Below are 26,465 nucleotides of genomic sequence, written 5' to 3'. Positions count from 1 at the left end.
GCCGTGATCGTATAGTGGTTAGTACTCTGCGTTGTGGCCGCAGCAACCTCGGTTCGAATCCGAGTCACGGCATTTTGGTTGGCAATGTCACGGCAGTTGGGTTTTTCCTTTACAGAATTCCCAAATGTACCAGTTGTTTTTGTAAAATGTCTATTAAAAACAGATCCTTTCTAACATTTAAACGATCTAACGACAAATTATTTAAACACGCATGATTATAAGATGTAGGTATACTGTACTTACTGACATAAATTATCGTTCTTGAACATATTTGCGGTAAGGGGAGCGGAGCTCTCCCCCAGGCCAATCAGAATGCAGATGAATGCAGTTGCAGTTGAGTGACCTGTGTTGTGGCTGTCTACAGGGAATGCACATATGTAGCTGTCTCGCAGCCCAATCCAGACGTCAATTGAAGACAGGTTTTCATGCAAATAGAGCAGTAAGTGCAGAGAAATGCTCACTCTCTAAAAATGGCATTCATACAATAGTAAGATTAAATCCAACCTCACCAGTAGATAGGATTTATCAATAAATAAATAAAGCTTCTCCTCTCTGATATGGAATTACCCCCCCAAAAGTATAAGGGAATACCCAATGCTAACCTATGGGAGGGGCAGACCTCACAGTAGTGAAAAATGTAATAGACTGTTTGATACTACTAGGACATACAAACTACCACAGTACATGTCTTACCTTTTACTTACATAGCATGATGCCCCTAGGACTACCTAGGACCTACCTTAGGGGTTACTGATATGTAATAAAATTGGAGTTTAAGGCTTGGCAAGTAGTTTTAAATGCCAAGTCGAAGTGGCAGTACACTGCAGCACAGGCACTGCAGTAGCAGGCTTGAGACAGGTTTGAAATGCTATTTCTTTGGGCGGCACAATCAGTCCCTGGGTATATGGTATACCACTTTACAAGGGGCTTTCAAGTAAATTAAATCTGTCAGTCAGGTATACTCCAATTATACACATTATTAGGGAAGAAGCACATGCACTTCAGCACTGATTAGTAGCGATAAAGTGATCAGAGTCCTAAGGCCAACAAAAAGATACAGCAAAATGCGGAGGAGAAAAGCAATAAGGTGGGGTTGGGACCACCTTAAGAATGCAAGGTCTAACAAAAACGAACTAAGGATAACATGAGTAAAACATCAGGTTTCTCTACAGCATTTGGTGAGACAAGTGGGCCTTCTTTTATCTTCCATAAATGCAATATTTCCCGGACCCCTTTATTATATAGCTCTTCAACGAAAAAATATAAAGCACTTACAAAGGAGCCTCAACTACTCAAAGATGGTAGACTTCTGTAATATGGGCCATATACTAAAAGCAGCACGAAAACAGAGTGCAATAGGGTCCAAAAAACTTGAGTGACCCATGAGAGTATGCATGCAAGCCTATGGTATTCCAAACTAGAGATATACGCATGCAATGTTTGTTTTTAGGAGAGAATGTGCCTGCTGAAAAAAACATTATTTTTAAAAAGTGCATTGCAGAATATCAGGAATTTGCTGTGGGACACCTTGAAAACTTGCATACAGATTATGTGCACACGCCTCACAGTCAGTTGTTGTGGCAGAGTGGTTAAGGCGATGGACTAGAAATCCATTGGGGTCTCCCTGCACAGGTTCGAGTCCTGCCGACAACGAGAATATTTTTAACATCGGCTACAATTTCAGAAGTTAACCTTTAGTATTTCTTCCATGTCAGTTTTATAAATAGGTGGCTTATTTTGGTGTCACTATTGCCATATCGCATATTTATTATCGCTCCCCCTTTCATATATTTGCTATAATTCTCGTCCTTCATTAGCACTGGTGCAAACGCTTCAAATTATTATACCCTGGCTCTCTCGGTCATACCTGTGCATGCACTTGAAACTTACTTTACCAATAAAAGAAGCAAATAGAGAAATAAAATAAAAGTGCTAGCAGGATTAGGCAAACACACTTCATAAAACTGCATTTTCTTTTCTATTCTCCCCCGTGTTACAAGCTTAACTGCTCCCTGTGTAATTTCTCTTAACCTGCTGTTCCTGGAAGAGAATTTCATCTACAAGCTCTTTCTGTATTTTTTCCTAGTCTTTTCTTTCCCTTTTCTTAGATTTGTAACTGTTCCTTTACGTGCTCTATTTAGGCGCCATTAATCTCATTTGAGCTCCTTGTACCTGCTGCTGTTTTCTCCACACCTCATACTGCCTTTCCCCTCTTTCTCTCTTTCTCTGTGGTTGGTGGCTACTTTCCAAAGCGTCTGATGCCCCAATGTTCCTTCGTCTTGTTGTCAGACGTGAATTTGAAAAGAAACAAAATTAACAAGCCTTTACCACTCACACATGGCAGAAGTTTATACTTTAATTCAATGAGCTAAGAAAAGTGTGTTGTGGGGCCCCTACGAGCCATGGTGCTTGCTTCATCATAATTAGGCATGCAGTCATTAGCCACAGCTCTGATTATGGGTCACTGAGGTCAGTTTCAATAATTCCTCAAAAACCTAACCATGCAGTCCCCCCTAACTGTGTAGTTACCTTGCTTTACTGCTGTTTGTGTGATTAGCTGGGAAGAGCTCACGGCAGCATCCTCCCAATAAAAGTGTAGATGGACCGTTCCTTAACTCTTTCTTGCTTCACATACAGATGGCTTGAGGAGGTACAGGAGAGATGCAGGTCGAATAAACAGAATAGAATATCTGCGCCAGGTGTGTTTCTCTGCATTGGTGTCCCATCACAGGCCCACCAGTGTATGTGTGATCTTTGACTCCTGCCAGTTCACAAGCAGGCGGCCAGGAAACGGTTTTAGCCTATCAACCACTGAGGACATAAAGCCTTTGTATAAGGAATGAGGAAGCAATGAACACATTCAGCCTATCACAGGAGTAGCCCTTAGTGTTCCGAATTATAATTTCTTCATGTCACTGTACGTTATTGAGCCCAAGTAGCTCGCTGTGATCGTATAGTGGTTAGTACTCTGCGTTGTGGCCGCAGCAACCTCGGTTCGAATCCGAGTCACGGCATTTTGGTTGGCAATGTCACGGCAGTTGGGTTTTTCCTTTACAGAATTCCCAAATGTACCAGTTGTTTTTGTAAAATGTCTATTAAAAACAGATCCTTTTCAACATTTAAACGATCTAACGACAATTTATTTAAACACGCATGATTATAAGATGTAGGTATACTGTACTTACTGACATAAATTATCGTTCTTGAACATATTTGCGGTAAGGGTAGCGGAGCTCCCCCCCAGGCCAATCAGAATGCAGATGAATGCAGTTGCAGTTGAGTGACCTGTGTTGTGGCTGTCTACAGGGAATGCACATATGTAGCTGTCTCGCAGCCCAATCCAGACGTCAATTGAAGACAGGTTTTCATGCAAATAGAGCAGTAAGTGCAGAGAAATGCTCACTCTCTAAAAATGGCATTCATACAATAGTAAGATTAAATCCAACCTCACCAGTAGATAGGATTTATCAATAAATAAATAAAGCTTCTCCTCTCTGATATGGAATAACCCCCCCAAAAGTATAAGGGAATACCCAATGCTAACCTATGGGAGGGGCAGACTAAGCATGGGCGAATTTTGCGAATCTCGCGTTCGCGAATTTTGCGGATTTGCGAACTCGCAATCCGCAAAATCCGCGAATTTCCGCGAATTTGCGTTTTTTTTTTTTTTTTTGTGTTCTCGCGTGTTTCTGCCAGTTCGCGAGGGTTTTTACAATTTCGCAATTTGCGAACTTACCTGTCGGGTCGCAAGTTTTGCGAACTTGTTGTTTCTACGTGTCCAGCCTGTTTGGGACACTCTTCTTCATCACTGCCACTCTCTGTCACCACTGCCACTCTCTGACTACTCATGCCACCCTCTGGCCCACCCATGCCACCCTCTGTTTCATCACCACACCCTCTGGTTGTCCAGTGTACATTATTTTCAGCAAAGCAAAGCACACCTTCCCTGCCTCAAGTGACCTGAATTAATTTGGGGCTGATTAATGTGTCACAGAATATTTTTTTAGCTGGCACCTGCTTCCTTAGTGCTGCCTGATTAGTGATCTTTTGCACTTGCTAAGTGCTTTCATTGTTGCAAAATTAGTTACAACACCTGCCCTGCCCCAACTGACAATAATGAATTAGGGGCTGATTAATAGATTTTAACTTCCAGCCTGGCTCCTGCTTGTCTCCCTTTGTGGCATATGTGTAACTATTCTGAGGTTCAGAGCAGGGTCACATAATAGTTGCAACTGGCAACTGAACTCTGGAGGGGCCCCTCAGGAAGCGCTACAGGAAATGGCTACTAATGATGAGCCTGAACTTTTGAACCTGGTAAGTAGTTTCAGTTTTGCTAAGATCGTATTTCTGCAATTTAGCACTTACTCGCGGGGTGCGAAGTTTTACTGGCAAGCCGCGAACTCACGCGAACAGTGAGAGCAAGCCATAAAATCCGCTGCTCGCGGATTTGCGGATTTTGCGGGAGATTCGCGGATCTCGCGGATTGCGAATTTACCGAAAATCCGCAAAATCCGCGAGCGAAACGGATTTTCCGCCCATGCTTAGGGCAGACCTCACAGTAGTGAAAAATGTAATAGACTGTTTGATACTACTAGGACATACAAACTACCACAGTACATGTCTTACCTTTTACTTACATAGCATGATGCCCCTAGGACTACCTAGGACCTACCTTAGGGGTTACTGATATGTAATAAAATTGGAGTTTAAGGCTTGGCAAGTAGTTTTAAATGCCAAGTCGAAGTGGCAGTACACTGCAGCACAGGCACTGCAGTAGCAGGCTTGAGACAGGTTTGAAATGCTATTTCTTTGGGCGGCACAATCAGTCCCTGGGTATATGGTATACCACTTTACAAGGGGCTTTCAAGTAAATTAAATCTGTCAGTCATGTATACTCCAATTATATACATTATTAGGGAAGAAGCACATGCACTTCAGCACTGATTAGTAGCGATAAAGTGATCAGAGTCCTAAGGCCAACAAAAAGATACAGCAAAATGCGGAGGTGAAAAGCAATAAGGTGGGGTTGGGACCACCTTAAGAATGCAAGGTCTAACAAAAACGAACTAAGGATAACATGAGTAAAACATCAGGTTTCTCTACAGCATTTGGTGAGGCAAGTGGGCCTTCTTTTATCTTCCATAAATGCAATATTTCCCGGACCCCTTTATTATATAGCTCTTCAACGAAAAAATATAAAGCACTTACAAAGGAGCCTCAAATACTCAAAGATGGTAGACTTCTGTAATATGGGCCATATACTAAAAGCAGCACGAAAACAGAGTGCAATAGGGTCCAAAAAACTTGAGTGACTCATGAGAGTATGCATGCAAGCCTATGGTATTCCAAACTAGAGAGATACGCATGCAATTTTTGTTTTTAGGAGAGAATGTGCCTGCTGAAAAAAACATTATTTTTAAAAAGTGCATTGCAGAATATCAGGAATTTGCTGTGGAACACCTTGAAAACTTGCATACAGATTATGTGCACCCGCCTCACAGTCAGTTGTTGTGGCAGAGTGGTTAAGGCGATGGACTAGAAATCCATTGGGGTCTCCCCGCGCAGGTTCGAGTCCTGCCGACAACGAGAATCTTTTTAACATCGGCTACAATTTCAGAAGTTAACCTTTAGTATTTCTTCCATGTCAGTTTTCATAAATAGGTGGCTTATTTTGGTGTCACTATTGCCATATCACATATTTATTATCGCTCCCCCTTTCATATCTTTGCTATAACTCTCGTCCTTCATTAGCGCTGGTGCAAACGCTTCAAATTAATATACCCTGGCTCTCTCGGTCATACCTGTGCATGCACTTGAAACTTACTTTACCAATAAAAGAAGCAAATAGAGAAATAAAATAAAAGTGCTAGCTGGATTAGGCAAACACACTTCATAAAACTGCATTTTCTTTTCTATTCTCCCCCGTGTTACAAGCTTAACTGCTCCCTGTGTAATTTCTCTTAACCTGCTGTTCCTGGAAGAGAATTTCATCTACAAGCTCTTTCTGTGTTTTTTCCTAGTCTTTTCTTTCCCTTTTCTTAGATTTGTAACTGTTCCTTTACGTGCTCTATTTAGGCGCCATTAATCTCATTTGAGCTCCTTGTACCTGCTGCTGTTTTCTCCACACCTCATACTGCCTTTCCCCTCTTTCTCTCTTTCTCTGCGGTTGGTGGCTACTTTCCGAAGCGTCTGATGCCCCAATGTTCCTTCGTCTTGTTGTCAGACGTGAATTTGAAAAGCAACAAAATTAACAAGCCTTTACCACTCACACATGGCAGAAGTTTATACTTTAATTCAATGAGCTAAGAAAAGTGTGTTGTGGGGCCCCTACGAGCCATGGTGCTTGCTTCATCATAATTAGGCATGCAGTCATTAGCCACAGCTCTGATTATGGGTCACTGAGGTCAGTTTCAATAATTCCTCAAAAACCTAACCATGCAGTCCCCCCTAACTGTGTAGTTACCTTGCTTTACTGCTGTTTGTGTGATTAGCTGGGAGGAGCTCACGGCAGCATCCTCCAAATAAAAGTGTAGATGGACCGTTCCTTAACTCTTTCTTGCTTCACATACAGATGGCTTGTAGAGGTACAGGAGAGATGCAGGTCGAATAAACAGAATAGAATATCTGTGCCAGGTGTGTTTCTCTGCATTGGTGTCCCATCACAGGCCCACCAGTGTATGTGTGATCTTTGACTCCTGCCAGTTCACAAGCAGGCGGCCAGGAAACGGTTTCAGCCTATCAACCACTGAGGAGATAAAGCCTTTGTATAAGGAATGAGGAAGCAATGTACACATTCAGCCTATCACAGGAGTAGCCCTGAGTGTTCCGAATTATAATTTCTTCATGTCACTGTACGTTATTGAGCCCAAGTAGCTCGACGTGATCGTATAGTGGTTAGTACTCTGCGTTGTGGCCGCAGCAACCTCGGTTCGAATCCGAGTCATGGCATTGTGGTTGGCAATGTCACAGCAGTTGGGTATTTCCTTTACAGAATTCCCAAATGTACCAGTTGTTTTTGTAAAATGTCTATTAAAAACAGATCCTTTTCAATATTTAAACGATCTAACGACAAATTATTTAAACACACATGATTATAAGATGTAGGTATACTGTACTTACTGACATAAATTATCATTCTTGAACATATTTGCGGTACGGGGAGCGGAGCTCTCCCCCAGGCCAATCAGAATGCAGATGAATGCAGTTGCAGTTGAGTGACCTGTGTTGTGGCTGTCTACAGGGAATGCACATATGTAGCTGTCTCGCAGCCCAATCCAGATGTCAATTGAAGACAGGTTTTCATGCAAATAGAGCAGTAAGTGCAGAGAAATGCTCACTCTCTAAAAATGGCATTTATACAATAGTAAGATTAAATATAACCTCACCAGTAGATAGGATTTATCAATAAATAAATAAAGCTTCTCCTCTCTGATATGGAATTACCCCCCAAAAAGTATAAGGGAATACCCAATGCTAACCTATGAGAGGGGCAGACCTCACAGTAGTGAAAAATGTAATAGACTGTTTGATACTACTAGGACATACAAACTACCACAGTACATGTCTTACCTTTTACTTACATAGCATGATGCCCCTAGGACTACCTAGGGCCTACCTTAGGGGTTACTGATATGTAATAAAATTGGAGTTTAAGGCTTGGCAAGTAGTTTTAAATGCCAAGTCGAAGTGGCAGTACACTGCAGCACAGGCACTGCAGTAGCAGGCTTGAGACAGGTTTGAAATGCTATTTCTTTGGGCGGCACAATCAGTCCCTGGGTATATGGTATACCACTTTACAAGGGGCTTTCAAGTAAATTAAATCTGTCAGTCAGGTATACTCCAATTATACACATGATTAAAGAAGAAGCACGTGCACTTCAGCACTGATTAGTAGCGATAAAGTGATCAGAGTCCTAAGGCAAACAAAAAGATACAGCAAAATGCGGAGGTGAAAAGCAATAAGGTGGGGTTGGGACCACCTTAAGAATGCAAGGTCTAACAAAAACGAACTAAGGATAACATGAGTAAAACATCAGCTTTCTCTACAGCATTTGGTGAAACAAGTAGGCCTTCTTTTATCTTCCATAAATGCAATCTTTCCCGGACCCCTTTATTATATAGCTCTTCAAGGAAAAAATATAAAGCACTTACAAAGGAGCCTCAAATACTCAAAGATGGTAGACTTCTGTAATATGGGCCATATACTAAAAGCAGCACGAAAACAGAGTGCAATAGGGTCCAAAAAACTTGAGTGACTCATGAGAGTATGCATGCAAGCCTATGGTATTCCAAACTAGAGATATACGCATGCAATTTTTGTTTTTAGGAGAGAATGTGCCTGCTGAAAAAAAACATTATTTTTAAAAAGTGCATTGCAGAATATCAGGAATTTGCTGTGGGACACCTTGAAAACTTGCATATAGATTATGTGCAAACGCCTCACAGTCAGTTGTTGTGGCAGAGTGGTTAAGGCGATGGACTAGAAATCCATTGGGGTCTCCCCGCGCAGGTTCGAGTCCTGCCGACAACGAAAATCTTTTTAACATCGGCTACAATTTCAGAAGTTAACCTTTAGTATTTCTTCCATGTCAGTTTTATAAATAGGTGGCTTATTTTGGTGTCACTATTGCCATATCACATATTTATTATCGCTCCCCCTTTCATATCTTTGCTATAACTCTCGTCCTTCATTAGCGCTGGTGCAAACGCTTCAAATTATTATACCCTGGCTCTCTCGGTCATACCTGTGCATGCACTTGAAACTTACTTTACCAATAAAAGAAGCAAATAGAGAAATAAAATAAAAGTGCTAGCTGGATTAGGCAAACACACTTCATAAAACCGCATTTTCTTTTCTATTCTCCCCCGTGTTACAAGCTTAACTGCTCCCTGTGTAATTTCTCTTAACCTGCTGTTCCTTGAAGAGAATTTCATCTACAAGCTCTTTCTGTGTTTTTCCTAGTCTTTTCTTTCCCTTTTCTTAGATTTGTAACTGTTCCTTTACGTGCTCTATTTAGGCGCCATTAATCTCATCTGAGCTCCTTGTACCTGCTGCTGTTTTCTCCACACCTCATACTGCCTTTCCCCTCTTTCTCTCTTTCTCTGCGGTTGGTGGCTACTTTCCAAAGCGTCTGATGCCCCAATGTTCCTTCGTCTTGTTGTCAGACGTGAATTTGAAAAGAAACAAAATTAACAAGCCTTTACCACTCACACATGGCAGAAGTTTATACTTTAATTCAATGAGCTAAGAAAAGTGTGTTGTGGGGCCCCTACGAGCCATGGTGCTTGCTTCATCATAATTAGGCATGCAGTCATTAGCCACAGCTCTGATTATGGGTCACTGAGGTCAGTTTCAATAATTCCTCAAAAACCTAACCATGCAGTCCCCCCTATCTGTGTAGTTACCTTGCTTTACTGCTGTTTGTGTGATTAGCTGGGAGGAGCTCACGGCAGCATCCTCCCAATAAAAGTGTAGATGGACCGTTCCTTAACTCTTTCTTGCTTCACATACAGATGGCTTGAGGAGGTACAGGAGAGATGCAGGTCGAATAAACAGAATAGAATATCTGCGCCAGGTGTGTTTCTCTGCATTGGTGTCCCATCACAGGCCCACCAGTGTATGTGTGATCTTTGACTCCTGCCAGTTCACAAGCAGGCGGCCAGGAAACGGTTTCAGCCTATCAACCACTGAGGAGATAAAGCCTTTGTATAAGGAATGAGGAAGCAATGAACACATTCAGCCTATCACAGGAGTAGCCCTGAGTGTTCTGAATTATAATTTCTTCATGTCACTGTACGTTATTGAGGCCAAGTAGCTCGCCGTGATCGTATAGTGGTTAGTACTCTGCGTTGTGGCCGCAGCAACCTCGGTTTGAATCCGAGTCACGGCATTGTGGTTGGCAATGTCACGGCAGTTGGGTTTTTCCTTTACAGAATTCCCAAATGTACCAGTTGTTTTTGTAAAATGTCTATTAAAAACAGATCCTTTTCAATATTTAAACGATCTAACGACAAATTATTTAAACACACATGATTATAAGATGTAGGTATACTGTACTTACTGACATAAATTATCGTTCTTGAACATATTTGCGGTAAGGGGAGCGGAGCTCTCCCCCAGGCCAATCAGAATGCAGATGAATGCAGTTGCAGTTGAGTGACCTGTGTTGTGGCTGTCTACAGGGAATGCACATATGTAGCTGTCTCGCAGCCCAATCCAGACGTCAATTGAAGACAGGTTTTCATGCAAATAGAGCAGTAAGTGCAGAGAAATGCTCACTCTCTAAAAATGGCATTTATACAATAGTAAGATTAAATCCAACCTCACCAGTAGATAGGATTTATCAATAAATAAATAAAGCTTCTCCTCTCTGATATGGAATTACCCCCCAAAAAGTATAAGGGAATACCCAATGCTAACCTATGAGAGGGGCAGACCTCACAGTAGTGAAAAATTTAATAGACTGTTTGATACTACTAGGACATACAAACTACCACAGTACATGTCTTACCTTTTACTTACATAGCATGATGCCCCTAGGACTACCTAGGGCCTACCTTAGGGGTTACTGATATGTACTAAAATTGGAGTTTAAGGCTTGGCAAGTAGTTTTGAATGCCAAGTCGAAGTGGCAGTACACTGCAGCACAGGCACTGCAGTAGCAGGCTTGAGACAGGTTTGAAATGCTATTTCTTTGGGCGGCACAATCAGTCCCTGGGTATATGGTATACCACTTTACAAGGGGCTTTCAAGTAAATTAAATCTGTCATTCAGGTATACTCCAATTATACACATGATTAAAGAAGAAGCACGTGCACTTCAGCACTGATTAGTAGCGATAAAGTGATCAGAGTCCTAAGGCCAACAAAAAGATACAGCAAAATGCGGAGGTGAAAAGCAATAAGGTGGGGTTGGGACCACCTTAAGAATGCAAGGTCTAACAAAAACGAACTAAGGATAACATGAGTAAAACATCAGGTTTCTCTACAGCATTTGGTGAAACAAGTGGGCCTTCTTTTATCTTCCATAAATGCAATCTTTCCCGGACCCCTTTATTATATAGCTCTTCAAGGAAAACATATAAAGCACTTACAAAGGAGCCTCAAATACTCAAAGATGGTAGACTTCTGTAATATGGGCCATATACTAAAAGCAGCACGAAAACAGAGTGCAATAGGGTCCAAAAAACTTGAGTGACTCATGAGAGTATGCATGCAAGCCTATGGCATTCCAAACTAGAGATATACGCATGCAATTTTTGTTTTTAGGAGAGAATGTGCCTGCTGAAAAAAACCATTATTTTTAAAAAGTGCATTGCAGAATATCAGGAATTTGCTGTGGGACACCTTGAAAACTTGCATATAGATTATGTGCAAACGCCTCACAGTCAGTTGTTGTGGCAGAGTGGTTAAGGCGATGGACTAGAAATCCAATGGGGTCTCCCCGCGCAGGTTCGAGTCCTGCCGACAACGAAAATCTTTTTAACATCGGCTACAATTTCAGAAGTTAACCTTTAGTATTTCTTCCATGTCAGTTTTATAAATAGGTGGCTTATTTTGGTGTCACTATTGCCATATCACATATTTATTATCGCTCCCCCTTTCATATCTCTGCTATAACTCTCGTCCTTCATTAGCGCTGGTGCAAACGCTGCAAATTATTATACCCTGGCTCTCTCGGTCATACCTGTGCATGCACTTGAAACTTACTTTACCAATAAAAGAAGCAAATAGAGAAATAAAATAAAAGTGCTAGCTGGATTAGGCAAACACACTTCATAAAAATGCATTTTCTTTTCTATTCTCCCCCGTGTTACAAGCTTAACTGCTCCCTGTGTAATTTCTCTTAACCTGCTGTTCCTGGAAGAGAATTTCATCTACAAGCTCTTTCTGTGTTTTTCCTAGTCTTTTCTTTCCCTTTTCTTAGATTTGTAACTGTTCCTTTACGTGCTCTATTTAGGCGCCATTAATCTCATTTGAGCTCCTTGTACCTGCTGCTGTTTTCTCCACACCTCATACTGCCTTTTCCCTCTTTCTCTCTTTCTCTGCGGTTGGTGGCTGCTTTCCAAAGCGTCTGATGCCCCAATGTTCCTTCGTCTTGTTGTCAGACGTGAATTTGAAAAGCAACAAAATTAACAAGCCTTTACCACTCACACATGGCAGAAGTTTATACTTTAATTCAATGAGCTAAGAAAAGTGTGTTGTGGGGCCCCTACGAGCCATGGTGCTTGCTTCATCATAATTAGGCATGCAGTCATTAGCCACAGCTCTGATTATGGGTCACTGAGGTCAGTTTCAATAATTCCTCAAAAACCTAACCATGCAGTCCCTCCTAACTGTGTAGTTATCTTGCTTTACTGCTGTTTGTGTGATTAGCTGGGAGGAGCTCACGGCAGCATCCTCCCAATAAAAGTGTAGATGGACCGTTCCTTAACTCTTTCTTGCTTCACATACAGATGGCTTGAGGAGGTACAGGGGAGATGCAGGTCTAATAAACAGAATAGAATATCAGCGCCAGGTGCGTTTCTCAGCATTGGTGTCCCATCACAGGCCCACCAGTGTATGTGTGATCTTTGACTCCTGCCAGTTCACAAGCAGGCGGCCAGGAAACGGTTTCAGCCTATCAACCACTGAGGAGATAAAGCCTTTGTATAAGGAATGAGGAAGCAATGAACACATTCAGCCTATCACAGGAGTAGCCCTGAGTGTTCCGAATTATAATTTCTTCATGTCACTGTACGTTATTGAGCACAAGTAGCTCGCTGTGATCGTATAGTGGTTAGTACTCTGCGTTGTGGCCGCAGCAACCTCGGTTCGAATACGAGTCTTGGCAATGTCACGGCAGTTGGGTTTTTCCTTTACAGAATTCCCAAATGTACCAGTTGTTTTTGTAAAATGTCTATTAAAAACAGATCCTTTTCAATATTTAAACGATCTAACGACAAATTATTTAAACACACATGATTATAAGATGTAGGTATACTGTACTTACTGACATAAATTATCGTTCTTGAACATATTTGCGGTAAGGGGAGCGGAGCTCTCCCCCAGGCCAATCAGAATGCAGATGAATGCAGTTGCAGTTGAGTGACCTGTGTTGTGGCTGTCTACAGGGAATGCACATATGTAGCTGTCTCGCAGCCCAATCCAGACGTCAATTGAAGACAGGTTTTCATGCAAATAGAGCAGTAAGTGCAGAGAAATGCTCACTCTCTAAAAATGGCATTTATACAATAGTAAGATTAAATCCAACCTCACCAGTAGATAGGATTTATCAATAAATAAATAAAGCTTCTCCTCTCTGATATGGAATTACCCCCCAAAAAGTATAAGGGAATACCCAATGCTAACCTATGAGAGGGGCAGACCTCACAGTAGTGAAAAATGTAATAGACTGTTTGATACTACTAGGACATACAAACTACCACAGTACATGTCTTACCTTTTACTTACATAGCATGATGCCCCTAGGACTACCTAGGGCCTACCTTAGGGGTTACTGATATGTAATAAAATTGGAGTTTAAGGCTTGGCAAGTAGTTTTAAATGCCAAGTCGAAGTGGCAGTACACTGCAGCACAGGCACTGCAGTAGCAGGCTTGAGACAGGTTTGAAATGCTATTTCTTTGGGCGGCACAATCAGTCCCTGGGTATATGGTATACCACTTTACAAGGGGCTTTCAAGTAAATTAAATCTGTCAGTCAGGTATACTCCAATTATACACATGATTAGGGAAGAAGCACGTGCACTTCAGCACTGATTAGTAGCGATAAAGTGATCAGAGTCCTAAGGCCAACAAAAAGATACAGCAAAATGCGGAGGTGAAAAGCAATAAGGTGGGGTTGGGACCACCTTAAGAATGCAAGGACTAACAAAAACGAACTAAGGATAACATTATTATTATTATTATTATTATTAAAAGAGATTTGGTACCGCGCACATACACCAATTGGTTTCTTGGCGCTCAAGACCAGGCGGGAGAAGAACATTCAGGGTCAGAGCAGCTAACCGTACGCCAGACGGAACAGGTGGGTTTTCAAAGAACTGCGAAAACAACAATAGTCGGTGGACAGACGAATAACAAGAGGGAGGGAGTTCCAGGTAGCGGGAGCAAGAGAAGAGAAACAAGCGCCTCCATGTGTTTTTACGGTTGAACCTGGGAGTGATCAGAAGATTATGAGCCGAAGATCTGAGGTGACGGGGAGGAACATAGGCGTGCAAACAAGAGGAGATAAAGGCAGGGGCACAGGTAAACAGGGATTTAAAAATGGTACAGGCCATTTTAAAAACACACCATTGCGCAACTGGGAGCCAGTGTAGAATCTTCAGCAGAGGGGTGACATGCTGATGTTTAGTTTGCAGAAAGATTAGCCTGGCTGCCTGGTTCTGAACCAGTTGGAGTCGGGAAAGGTGACAGGCAGGAACCCCCAAGTATAGACAGATGGCATAGTCTAGACGTGAGGTGATGAGGGCGAGGATAACAAGAATAAGGGCCTCTTGGGAAAAAAACCTGCGAATCTTCCCGATTCGGCGGAGATGGAAAAAACAGGCCGAAGTGACGGTGTCGATGTGTGGCCGCATCGAGAGGTCACTAGAAATGGTAACCCCCAAGCTCTTCACGGTGTTCACTGGACAAGGAGGGGAACCCAGAGCGGTAGGCCAAAGTTGGGAGACCAGGGAGTGAGAGGACCGCCGGTCACCACCAGCTCCGTTTTGCTTGGATTGAGCTTTAATTGGCTAAGGTTCATCCACTCATAGATAAAGAGCATGGCATTTTGAAAATTGGAACAAGAAGAAGGAGAAGAATTGATAGGAAAAATAAGCTGCAGATCGTCTGCGTAATTGAAAGCAGTAACTGAAAACTGACGAAGAGAGACAAGAAGGGGCTGCATATAAAGATTAAACAAAAGCGGGGACAAAGCAGAACCCTGGGGGACACCACAGGAAAGAGAAGATAGAGGGGCAGAGAAAGAGGAAAGGCGAACAGATTGAGAGCGGGAATGGAGAAAGGATACCACCCATGACAGGGCCAGGCCAGAGATGCCAGCATTTCTGACACGGTCGACCAGGATTCCATGGTCGACCGTGTCAAATGCGGCTGAAAGGTCTAAGAGTACGAGGGCCTGGGCCAAGTTCTTGTCAGCTCCCTGTTTCAGCGTGTCCATAACTGCCACCACCACTGCCTCAGTGGAATGAGCAGGTCTAAAACCGGCCTGCCGGTCATCGAGGAAGTGTGTTTCCTCGATGAAGGCACTGAGGCAGCGGGTGACATAAGTCTCCAAGACCTTTCCCAGGTAGGGGAGGAGGGAGATGGGACGATAGTTTGCCAACGTGGTAGGGTCAAGACCAGGTTTTTTTAGAATGGGGACCACCACAGCGCTTTTAAAAGCATTGGGGACAGAGCCTGACAAGAGAGATTTATTTAAGAGATCAAGAGGGGGGCCGGGACAGGCCACAAAGGCAGCTCTTAGAATAGATGTAGGACAGCAATCATTAGGCGAGCCAGAGCTCACAGTCTGAAGTAGTGAAAGAAAAATGTCCAAGGAGATAGGGGGAAATTTAGAGAAAGAATGGGGATTCGAGGAAGGGAGAACAGAATCGTGGGACAGAGTAGTAGAGGGAATATTGTTTTTGATCGCGGAAATCTTGTCAGAAAAAAAAGAATTGAGAGAATTGCACAGGGCTTGAGAAGGTAGGGGCTGGGGAGTGACCCGGTCAGGAAGGGAAAGCTCAGCTACAATAGAAAAAATTTCTTTGGTCTTGGATGCCGAGGTCAAGACCTTCTGAGAAAAATAGGAGAGTTTGGCCGAAATGATCGATTTTTTATACGTTTTTAGTAGATCAATGTAACTGATTTTGAGTAAAGGGTCATAATTACGCTGCCAACGGCGCTCAGCCTGTCTAAGGCGAAGTTTGTCCGCCTTCAGAGTAGAAGTGAACCAGCGCTGAGCGTCGTGGGGACGTTTAGACTTAACAGTTTTGATGGGGGCAACGACGTCACAGGCAGAGGACAGCCACTGATCGAAAGAAGTTGCTTGTGAATTCAAATCAGAATAGTCAGGAAGAGATGTTGAGGCAAGGATCGAGTGAAAATGAGGAATGTCAGCATGTTTCCAGTTTCGGGCCTGAAAATTATGGGGGACCGGAAGGCAAGTAGACAGAAATAGGTGTAAGGAAAAGGAAATGAAAAAATGATCGGACCAGGGACAGGGATAGACCAAGAGAGGGGAAATGTCAGAGTTGGTGGACCAGATCTGGTCTAATATATGGCCTTTATTGTGTGTGGCAACAGAAATATGTTTGGAGAAGTTTAGGCCAAGCAATGAGTCAGTGAACTCACGGGAGAGGGAAGATTCTTGGGGGTCTGATGGACAATAATTAAAGTCGCCTACCACTAAAACCCTAGCAGAGTTGATGGCTATTTGCGAAATCATATTGCTAAATAGGGATGGGAAAAGGGGCATGTTGACCGGGGGGGGCGATAAACTAATATGCAGATAAATGAGGAGTTGGGAGAGGTAAATTTCAATGTAAGAATGTCCGTATTGGCTATGAGTGGAGTGGTGAGGGTAATGAATTGTAGGTGAGAGCGAATAATGGCGGCAACTCCGCCGCCAGATCTGCCGGAGTTTCTATTAGAATGGAGGATATAGTAACCCGCAGGAATGGCGGCCAAGATATCTGGGTAAGAGTCAGCGTTTAACCAAGTTTCCGTAAGGAGCAAGATGTCAATGAGACCTCCTTCTAAGAGTTGGAATATGTCTAATTGATGTTTGGGAAGGGAACGAGTATTGAGATAAAGTTGTGAGAGGGGATCTCTGCCGCTAGGACTGGACTGATTCAGCCGAGGTGCAGCGGGGGGAGGAGGGGAAAAGGGAAGGGAAGGGGAGGGAGGAATTGTAGACGGGGGAGAGTAAAACATCAGGTTTCTCTACAGCATTTTGTGAGACAAGTGGGCCTTCTTTTATCTTCCATAAATGCAATCTTTCCCTGACCCCTTTATTATATAGCTCTTCAAGGAAAAAATATAAAGCACTTACAAAGGAGCCTCAAATACTCAAAGATGGTAGACTTCTGTAATATGGGCCATATACTAAAAGCAGCAAGGAAACAGAGTGCAATAGGGTCCAAAAAACTTGAGTGACCCATGAGAGTATGCATGCAAGCCTATGGTATTCCAAACTAGAGATATACGCATGCAATTTTTGTTTTTAGGAGAGAATGTGCCTGCTGAAAAAAACATTATTTTTAAAAAGTGCATTGCAGAATATCAGGAATTTGCTGTGGGACACCTTGAAAACTTGCATACAGATTATGTGCACACGCCTTACAGTCAGTTGTTGTGGCCAAGTGGTTAAGGCGATGGACTAGAAATCCATTGGGGTCTCCCTGTGCAGGTTCGAATCCTGCCGACAACGAGAATCTTTTTAACATCGGCTACAATTTCAGAAGTTAACCTTTAGTATTTCTTCCATGTCAGTTTTATAAATAGGTGGCTTATTTTGGTGTCACTATTGCCATATCACATATTTATTATCGCTCCCCCTTTCATATCTTTGCTATAACTCTCGTCCTTCATTAGCGCTGGTGCAAACGCTTCAAATTATTATACCCTGGCTCTCTCGGTCATACCTGTGCATGCACTTGAAACTTACTTTACCAATAAAAGAAGCAAATAGAGAAATAAAATAAAAGTGCTAGCTGGATTAGGCAAACACACTTCATAAAACTGCATTTTCTTTTCTATTCTCCCCCGTGTTACAAGCTTAACTGCTCCCTGTGTAATTTCTCTTAACCTGCTGTTCCTGGAAGAGAATTTCATCTACAAGCTCTTTCTGTGTTTTTTCCTAGTCGTTTCTTTCCCTTTTCTTAGATTTGTAACTGTTCCTTTACGTGCTCTATTTAGGCGCCATTAATCTCATTTGAGCTCCTTGTACCTGCTGCTGTTTTCTCCACACCTCATACTGTCTTTTCCATCTTTCTCTCTTTCTCTGCGGTTGGTGGCTACTTTCCAAAGCGTCTGATGCCCCAATGTTCCTTCGTCTTGTTGTCAGACGTGAACTTGAAAAGCAACAAAATTAACAAGCCTTTAGCACTCACACATGGCAGAAGTTTATACTTTAATTCAATGAGCTAAGAAAAGTGTGTTGTGGGGCCCCTACGAGCCATGGTGCTTGCTTCATCATAATTAGGCATGCAGTCATTAGCCACAGCTCTGATTATGGGTCACTGAGGTCAGTTTCAATAATTCCTCAAAAACCTAACCATGCAGTCCCCCCTAACTGTGTAGTTATCTTGCTTTACTGCTGTTTGTGTGATTAGCTGGGAGGAGCTCACGGCAGCATCCTCCCAATAAAAGTGTAGATGGACCGTTCCTTAACTCTTTCTTGCTTCACATACAGATGGCTTGAGGAGGTACAGGGGAGATGCAGGTCTAATAAACAGAATAGAATATCTGCGCCAGGTGTCTTTCTCTGCATTGGTGTCCCATCACAGGCCCACCAGTGTATGTGTGATCTTTGACTCCTGCCAGTTCACAAGCAGGCGGCCAGGAAACGGTTTCAGCCTATCAACCACTGAGGAGATAAAGCCTTTGTATAAGGAATGAGGAAGCAATGAACACATTCAGCCTATCACAGGAGTAGCCCTGAGTGTTCCGAATTATAATTTCTTCATGTCACTGTACGTTATTGAGCCCAAGTAGCTCGCCGTGATTGTATGGTGGTTAGGACTCTGCGTTGTGGCCGCAGCAACCTCGGTTCGAATCCGAGTCACGGCATTGTGGTTGGCAATGTCACGGCAGTTGGGTTTTTCCTTTACAGAATTCCCAAATGTACCAGTTGTTTTTGTAAAATGTCTATTAAAAACAGATCCTTTTCAATATTTAAACGATCTAACGACAAATTATTTAAACACACATGATTATAAGATGTAGGTATACTGTACTTAATGACATAAATTATCGTTCTTGAACATATTTGCGGTAAGGGGAGCGGAGCTCTCCCCCAGGCCAATCAGAATGCAGATGAATGCAGTTGCAGTTGAGTGACCTGTGTTGTGGCTGTCTACAGGGAATGCACATATGTAGCTGTCTCGCAGCCCAATCCAGACATCAATTGAAGACAGGTTTTCATGCAAATAGAGCAGTAAGTGCAGAGAAATGCTCACTCTCTAAAAATGGCATTTATACAATAGTAAGATTAAATCCAACCTCACCAGTAGATAGGATTTATCAATAAATAAATAAAGCTCCTCCTCTCTGATATGGAATTACCCCCTAAAAAGTATAAGGGAATACCCAATGCTAACCTATGAGAGGGGCAGACCTCACAGTAGTGAAAAATGTAATAGACTGTTTGATACTACTAGGACATACAAACTACCACAGTACATGTCTTACCTTTTACTTACATAGCATGATGCCCCTAGGACTACCTAGGGCCTACCTTAGGGGTTACTGATATGTAATAAAATTGGAGTTTAAGGCTTGGCAAGTAGTTTTAAATGCCAAGTCGAAGTGGCAGTACACTGCAGCACAGGCACTGCAGTAGCAGGCTTGAGACAGGTTTGAAATGCTATTTCTTTGGGCGGCACAATCAGTCCCTGGGTATATGGTATACCACTTTACAAGGGGCTTTCAAGTAAATTAAATCTGTCAGTCAGGTATACTCCAATTATACACATGATTAGGGAAGAAGCACGTGCACTTCAGCACTGATTAGTAGCGATAAAGTGATCAGAGTCCTAAGGCCAACAAAAAGATACAGCAAAATGCGGAGGTGAAAAGCAATTAGGTGGGGTTGGGACCACCTTAAGAATGCAAGGTCTAACAAAAACGAACTAAGGATAACATGAGTAAAACATCAGGTTTCTCTACAGCATTTGGTGAGACAAGTGGGCCTTCTTTTATCTTCCATAAATGCAATCTTTCCTGGACCCCTTTATTATATAGCTCTTCAAGGAAAAAATATAAAGCACTTACAAAGGAGCCTCAAATACTCAAAGATGGGAGACTTCTGTAATATGGGCCATATACTAAAAGCAGCACGAAAACAGAGTGCAATAGGGTCCAAAAAACTTGAGTGACCCATGAGAGTATGCATGCAAGCCTATGGTATTCCAAACTAGAGATATACGCATGCAATTTTTGTTTTTAAGAGAGAATGTGCCTGCTGAAAAAAACATTATTTTTAAAAAGTGCATTGCAGAATATCAGGAATTTGCTGTGGGACACTTTGAAAACTTGCATACAGATTATGTGCACATGCCTTACAGTCAGTTGTTGTGGCCAAGTGGTTAAGGCGATGGACTAGAAATCCATTGGGGTCTCCCCGTGCAGGTTCGAATCCTGCCGACACAAGAATCTTTTTAACATCGGCTACAATTTCAGAAGTTAACCTTTAGTATTTCTTCCATGTCAGTTTTATAAATAGGTGGCTTATTTTGGTGTCACTATTGCCATATCACATATTTATTATCGCACCCCCTTTCATATCTTTGCTATAACTCTCGTCCTTCATTAGCGCTGGTGCAAACGCTTCAAATTATTATACCCTGGCTCTCTCGGTCATACCTGTGCATGCACTTGAAACTTACTTTACCAATAAAAGAAGCAAATAGAGAAATAAAATAAAAGTGCTAGCTGGATTAGGCAAACACACTTCATAAAACTGCATTTTCTTTTCTATTCTCCCCCGTGTTACAAGCTTAACTGCTCCCTGTGTAATTTCTCTTAACCTGCTGTTCCTGGAAGAGAATTTCATCTACAAGCTCTTTCTGTGTTTTTTCCTAGTCTTTTCTTTCCCTTTTCTTAGATTTGTAACTGTTCCTTTAGTGCTATATTTAGGCGCCATTAATCGGATTTGAGCTCCTTGTACCTGCTGCTGTTTTCTGCACACCTCATACTGTCTTTTCCCTCTTTCTCTCTTTCTCTGCGGTTGGTGGCTACTTTCCAAAGCGTCTGATGCCCCAATGTTCCTTCGTCTTGTTGTCAGACGTGAATTTGAAAAGCAACAAAATTAACAAGCCTTTACCACTCACACATGGCAGAAGTTTATACTTTAATTCAATGAGCTAAGAAAAGTGTGTTGTGGGGCCCCTACGAGCCATGGTGCTTGCTTCATCATAATTAGGCATGCAGTCATTAGCCACAGCTCTGATTATGGGTCACTGAGGTCAGTTTCAATAATTCCTCAAAAACCTAACCATGCAGTCCCCCCTAACTGTGTAGTTATCTTGCTTTACTGCTGTTTGTGTGATTAGCTGGGAGGAGCTCACGACAGCATCCTCCCAATAAAAGTGTGGATGGACCGTTCCTTAACTCTTTCTTGTTTCACATACAGATGGCTTGAGGAGGTACAGGGGAGATGCAGGTCTAATAAACAGAATAGAATATCTGCGCCAGGTGTGTTTCTCTACATTGGTGTCCCATCACAGGCCCACCAGTGTATGTGTGATCTTTGACTCCTGCCAGTTCACAAGCAGGCGGCCAGGAAACGGTTTCAGCCTATCAACCACTGAGGAGATAAAGCCTTTGTATAAGGAATGAGGAAGCAATGAACACATTCAGCCTATCACAGGAGTAGCCCTGAGTGTTCCGAATTATAATTTCTTCATGTCACTGTACGTTATTGAGCCCAAGTAGCTCGCCGTGATCGTATAGTGGTTAGTACTCTGCGTTGTGGCCGCAGCAACCTCGGTTCGAATCCGAGTCACGGCATTGTGGTTGGCGATGTCACGGCAGTTGGGTTTTTCCTTTACAGAATTCCCAAATGTACCAGTTGTTTTTGTAAAATGTCTATTAAAAACAGATCCTTTTCAATATTTAAATGATCTAACGACAAATTATTTAAACACACATGATTATAAGATGTAGGTATACTGTACTTACTGACATAAATTATCGTTCTTGAACATATTTGCGGTAAGGGGAGCGGAGCTCTCCCCCAGGCCAATCAGAATGCAGATGAATGAAGTTGCAGTTGAGTGACCTGTGTTGTGGCTGTCTACAGGGAATGCACATATGTAGCTGTCTCGCAGCCCAATCCAGACGTCAATTGAAGACAGGTTTTCATGCAAATAGAGCAGTAAGTGCAGAGAAATGCTCACTCTCTAAAAATGGCATTTATCCAATAGTAAGATTAAATCCAACCTCACCAGTAGATAGGATTTATCAATAAATAAATAAAGCTTCTCCTCTCTGAAATGGAATTACCCCCCAAAAAGTATAAGGGAAAACCCAATGCTAACCTATGAGAGGGGCAGACCTCACAGTAGTGAAAAATGTAATAGACTGTTTGATACTACTAGGACATACAAACTACCACAGTACATGTCTTACCTTTTACTTACATAGCATGATGCCCCTAGGACTACCTAGGGCCTACCCTAGGGGTTACTGATATGTAATAAAATTGGAGTTTAAGGCTTGGCAAGTAGTTTTAAATGCCAAGTCGAAGTGGCAGTACACTGCAGCACAGGCACTGCAGTAGCAGGTTTGAGACAGGTTTGAAATGCTATTTCTTTGGGCGGCACAATCAGTCCCTGGGTATATGGTATACCACTTTACAAGGGGCTTTTAAGTAAATTAAATCTGTCAGTCAGGTATACTCCAATTATACACATGATTAGGGAAGAAGCACGTGCACTTCAGCACTGATTAGTAGCGATAAAGTGATCAGAGTCCTAAGGCCAACAAAAAGATACAGGAAAATGCGGAGGTGAAAAGCAATAAGGTGGGGTTGGGACCACCTTAAGAATGCAAGGTCTAACAAAAACAAACTAAGGACAACATGAGTAAAACATCAGGTTTCTCTACCGCATTTGGTGAGACAAGTGGGCCTTCTTTTATCTTCCATAAATGCAATCTTTCCCGGACCCCTTTATTATATAGCTCTTCAAGGAAAAAATATAAAGCACTTACAAAGGAGCCTCAAATACTCAAAGATGGTAGACTTCTGTAATATGGGCCATATACTAAAAGCAGCACGAAAACAGAGTGCAATAGGGTCCAAAAAACTTGAGTGACCCATGAGAGTATGCATGCAAGCCTATGGTATTCCAAACTAGAGATATACACATGCAATTTTTGTTTTTAGGAGAGAATGTGCCTGCTGAAAAAAACATTATTTTTAAAAAGTGCATTGCAGAATATCAGGAATTTGCTGTGGGACACCTTGAAAACTTGCATACAGATTATGTGCACACGCCTTCCAGTCAGTTGTTGTGGCCGAGTGGTTAAGGCGATGGACTAGAAATCCATTGGGGTCTCCCCGCGCAGGTTAGAATCCTGCCAACAACGAGAATCTTTTTAACATCGGCTACAATTTCAGAAGTTAACCTTTAGTATTTCTTCCATGTCAGTTTTATAAATAGGTGGCTTATTTTGGTGTCACTATTGCCATATCACATATTTATTATCGCTCCCCCTTTCATATCTTTGCTATAACTCTCGTCCTTCATTAGCGCTGGTGCAAACGCTTCAAATTATTATACCCTGGCTCTCTCGGTCATACCTGTGCATGCACTTGAAACTTACTTTACCAATAAAAGAAGCAAATAGAGAAATAAAATAAAAGTGCTAGCTGGATTAGGCAAACACACTTCATAAAACTGCATTTTCTTTTCTATTCTCCCCCGTGTTAAAAGCTTAACTGCTCCCTGTGTAATTTCTCTTAACCTGCTGTTCCTGGAAGAGAATTTCATCTACAAGCTCTTTCTGTGTTTTTTCCTAGTCTTTTCTTTCCCTTTTCTTAGATTTGTAACTGTTCCTTTACGTGCTCTATTTAGGCGCCATTAATCTCATTTGAGCTCCTTGTACCTGCTGCTGTTTTCTCCACACCTCATACTGTCTTTTCCCTCTTTCTCTCTTTCTCTGCGGTTGGTGGCTACTTTCCAAAGCGTCTGATGCCCCAATGTTCCTTCGTCTTGTCGTCAGACGTGAATTTGAAAAGCAACAAAATTAACAAGCCTTTACCACTCACACATGGCAGAAGTTTATACTTTAATTCAATGAGCTAAGAAAAGTGTGTTGTGGGGCCCCTATGAGCCATGGTGCTTGCTTCATCATAATTAGGCATGCAGTCATTAGCCACAGCTCTGATTATGGGTCACTGGGGTCAGTTTCAATAATTCCTCAAAAACATAACCATGCAGTCCCCCCAACTGTGCAGTTATCTTGCTTTACTGCTGTTTGTGTGATTAGCTGGGAGGAGCTCACGGCAGCATCCTCCCAATAAAAGTGTAGATGGACCGTTCCTTAACTCTTTCTTGCTTCACATACAGATGGCTTGAGGAGGTACAGGGGAGATGCAGGTCTAATAAACAGAATAGAATATCTGCGCCAGGTGTGTTTCTCTGCATTGGTGTCCCATCACAGGCCCACCAGTGTATGTGTGATCTTTGACTCCTGCCAGTTCACAAGCAGGCGGCCAGGAAACGGTTTCAGCCTATCAACCACTGAGGAGATAAAGCCTTTGTATAAGGAATGAGGAAGCAATGAACACATTCAGCCTATCACAGGAGTAGCCCTGAGTGTTCAGAATTATAATTTCTTCATGTCACTGTACGTTATTGAGCCCAAGTAGCTCGCCGTGATCGTATAGTGGTTAGTACTCTGCGTTGTGGCCGCAGCAACCTCGGTTCGAATCCGAGTCACGGCATTGTGGTTGGCAATGTCACGGCAGTTGGGTTTTTCCTTTACAGAATTCCCAAATGTACCAGTTGTTTTTGTAAAATGTCTATTAAAAACAGATCCTTTTCAATATTTAAACGATCTAACGACAAATTATTTAAACACACATGATTATAAGATGTAGGTATACTGTACTTACTGACATAAATTATCGTTCTTGAACATATTTGCAGTAAGGGGAGCGGAGCTCTCCCCCAGGCCAATCAGAATGCAGATGAATGCAGTTGCAGTTGAGTGACCTGTATTGTGGCTGTCTATAGGGAATGCACATATGTAACTGTCTCGCAGCCCAATCCAGACGTCAATTGAAGACAGGTTTCAATGCAAATAGAGCAGTAAGTGCAGAGAAATGCTCACTCTCTAAAAATGGCATTTATACAATAGTAAGATTAAATCCAACCTCACCAGTAGATAGGATTTATCAATAAATAAATACAGCTTCTCCTCTCTGATATGGAATTACCCCCCAAAAAGTATAAGGGAATACCCAATGCTAACCTATGAGAGGGGCAGACCTTACAGTAGTGAAAAATGCAATAGACTGTTTGATACTACTAGGACATACAAACTACCACAGTACATGTCTTACCTTTTACTTGCATAGCATGATGCCCCTAGGACTACTTAGGGCCTACCTTAGGGGTTACTGATATGTAATAAAATTGGAGTTTAAGGCTTGGCAAGTAGTTTTAAATGCCAAGTCGAAGTGGCAGTACACTGCAGCACAGGCACTGCAGTAGCAGGCTTGAGACAGGTTTGAAATGCTATTTCTTTGGGCGGCACAATCAGTCCCTGGGTATATGGTATACCACTTTACTAGGGGCTTTCAAGTAAATTAAATCTGTCAGTCAGGTATACTCCAATTATGCACATGATTAGGGAAGAAGCACGTGCACTTCAGCACCGATTAGTAGCGATAAAGTGATCAGAGTCCTAAGGCCAACAAAAAGATACAGCAAAATGCGGAGGTGAAAAGCAATAAGGTGGGGTTGGGACCACCTTAAGAATGCAAGGTCTAACAAAAGCGAACTAAGGATAACATGAGTAAAACATCAGGTTTCTCTGCAGCATTTGGTGAGACAAGTGGGCCTTCTTTTATCTTCCATAAATGCAATCTTTCCCGGACCCCTTTATTATATAGCTCTTCAAGGAAAAAATATAAAGCACTTACAAAGGAGCCTCAAATACTCAAAGATGGTAGACTTCTGTAATATGGGCCATATACTAAAAGCAGCACGAAAACTGAGTGCAATAGGGTCCAAAAAACTTGAGTGACCCATGAGAGTATGCATGCAAGCCTATGGTATTCCAAACTAGAGATATACCAATGCAATTTTTGTTTTTAGGAGAGAATGTGCCTGCTGAAAAAAACATTATTTTTAAAAAGTGCATTGCAGAATATCAGGAATTTGCTGTGGGACACCGTGAAAACTTGCATACAGATTATGTGCACACGCCTTACAGTCAGTTGTTGTGGCCGAGTGGTTAAGGCGATGGACCAGAAATCCATTGGGGTCTCCCTGCTCAGGTTCGAATCCTGCCGACAACGAGAATCTTTTTAACATCGGCTACAATTTCAGAAGTTAACCTTTAGTATTTCTTCCATGTCAGTTTTATAAATAGGTGGCTTATTTTGGTGTCACTATTGCCATATCACATATTTATTATCGCTCCCCCTTTCATATCTTTGCTATAACTCTCGTCCTTCATTAGCGCTGGTGCAAACGCTTCAAATTATTATACCCTGGCTCTCTCGGTCATACCTGTGCATGCA

The 26,465-nt window shown here is 42.3% G+C and overlaps 7 non-coding genes across 7 annotated transcripts; all 7 read left to right on the top strand.

Moving 5' to 3' along the window:
• On the top strand, positions 1-72 carry TRNAH-GUG (transfer RNA histidin (anticodon GUG)). The gene has a single exon. It is a non-coding gene; the product is annotated as a tRNA-His (tRNA).
• A 2,870-nt stretch (positions 73-2,942) lies between these two features.
• On the top strand, positions 2,943-3,014 carry TRNAH-GUG (transfer RNA histidin (anticodon GUG)). The gene has a single exon. It is a non-coding gene; the product is annotated as a tRNA-His (tRNA).
• Positions 3,015-5,504: 2,490 nt separating this feature from the next.
• Positions 5,505-5,586, top strand: TRNAS-AGA (transfer RNA serine (anticodon AGA)). Its single transcript has one exon. It is a non-coding gene; the product is annotated as a tRNA-Ser (tRNA).
• A 2,862-nt stretch (positions 5,587-8,448) lies between these two features.
• TRNAS-AGA (transfer RNA serine (anticodon AGA)) lies at positions 8,449-8,530 on the top strand. Its single transcript has one exon. It is a non-coding gene; the product is annotated as a tRNA-Ser (tRNA).
• A 13,116-nt stretch (positions 8,531-21,646) lies between these two features.
• TRNAH-GUG (transfer RNA histidin (anticodon GUG)) lies at positions 21,647-21,718 on the top strand. The gene has a single exon. It is a non-coding gene; the product is annotated as a tRNA-His (tRNA).
• Positions 21,719-23,217: 1,499 nt separating this feature from the next.
• Positions 23,218-23,299, top strand: TRNAS-AGA (transfer RNA serine (anticodon AGA)). Its single transcript has one exon. It is a non-coding gene; the product is annotated as a tRNA-Ser (tRNA).
• A 1,288-nt stretch (positions 23,300-24,587) lies between these two features.
• TRNAH-GUG (transfer RNA histidin (anticodon GUG)) lies at positions 24,588-24,659 on the top strand. The gene has a single exon. It is a non-coding gene; the product is annotated as a tRNA-His (tRNA).
• The last annotated feature ends 1,806 nt before the right edge of the window (positions 24,660-26,465 follow it).

The sequence above is a fragment of the Lissotriton vulgaris genome, chromosome 1_1 (assembly GCF_964263255.1).
Source record: "Lissotriton vulgaris chromosome 1_1, aLisVul1.2, whole genome shotgun sequence".
NCBI lineage: Eukaryota > Metazoa > Chordata > Amphibia > Caudata > Salamandridae > Lissotriton > Lissotriton vulgaris.
The sequence above is the reverse complement of the archived record's forward strand: the minus strand, read 5'-3'. Positions and strand labels throughout refer to the sequence as shown.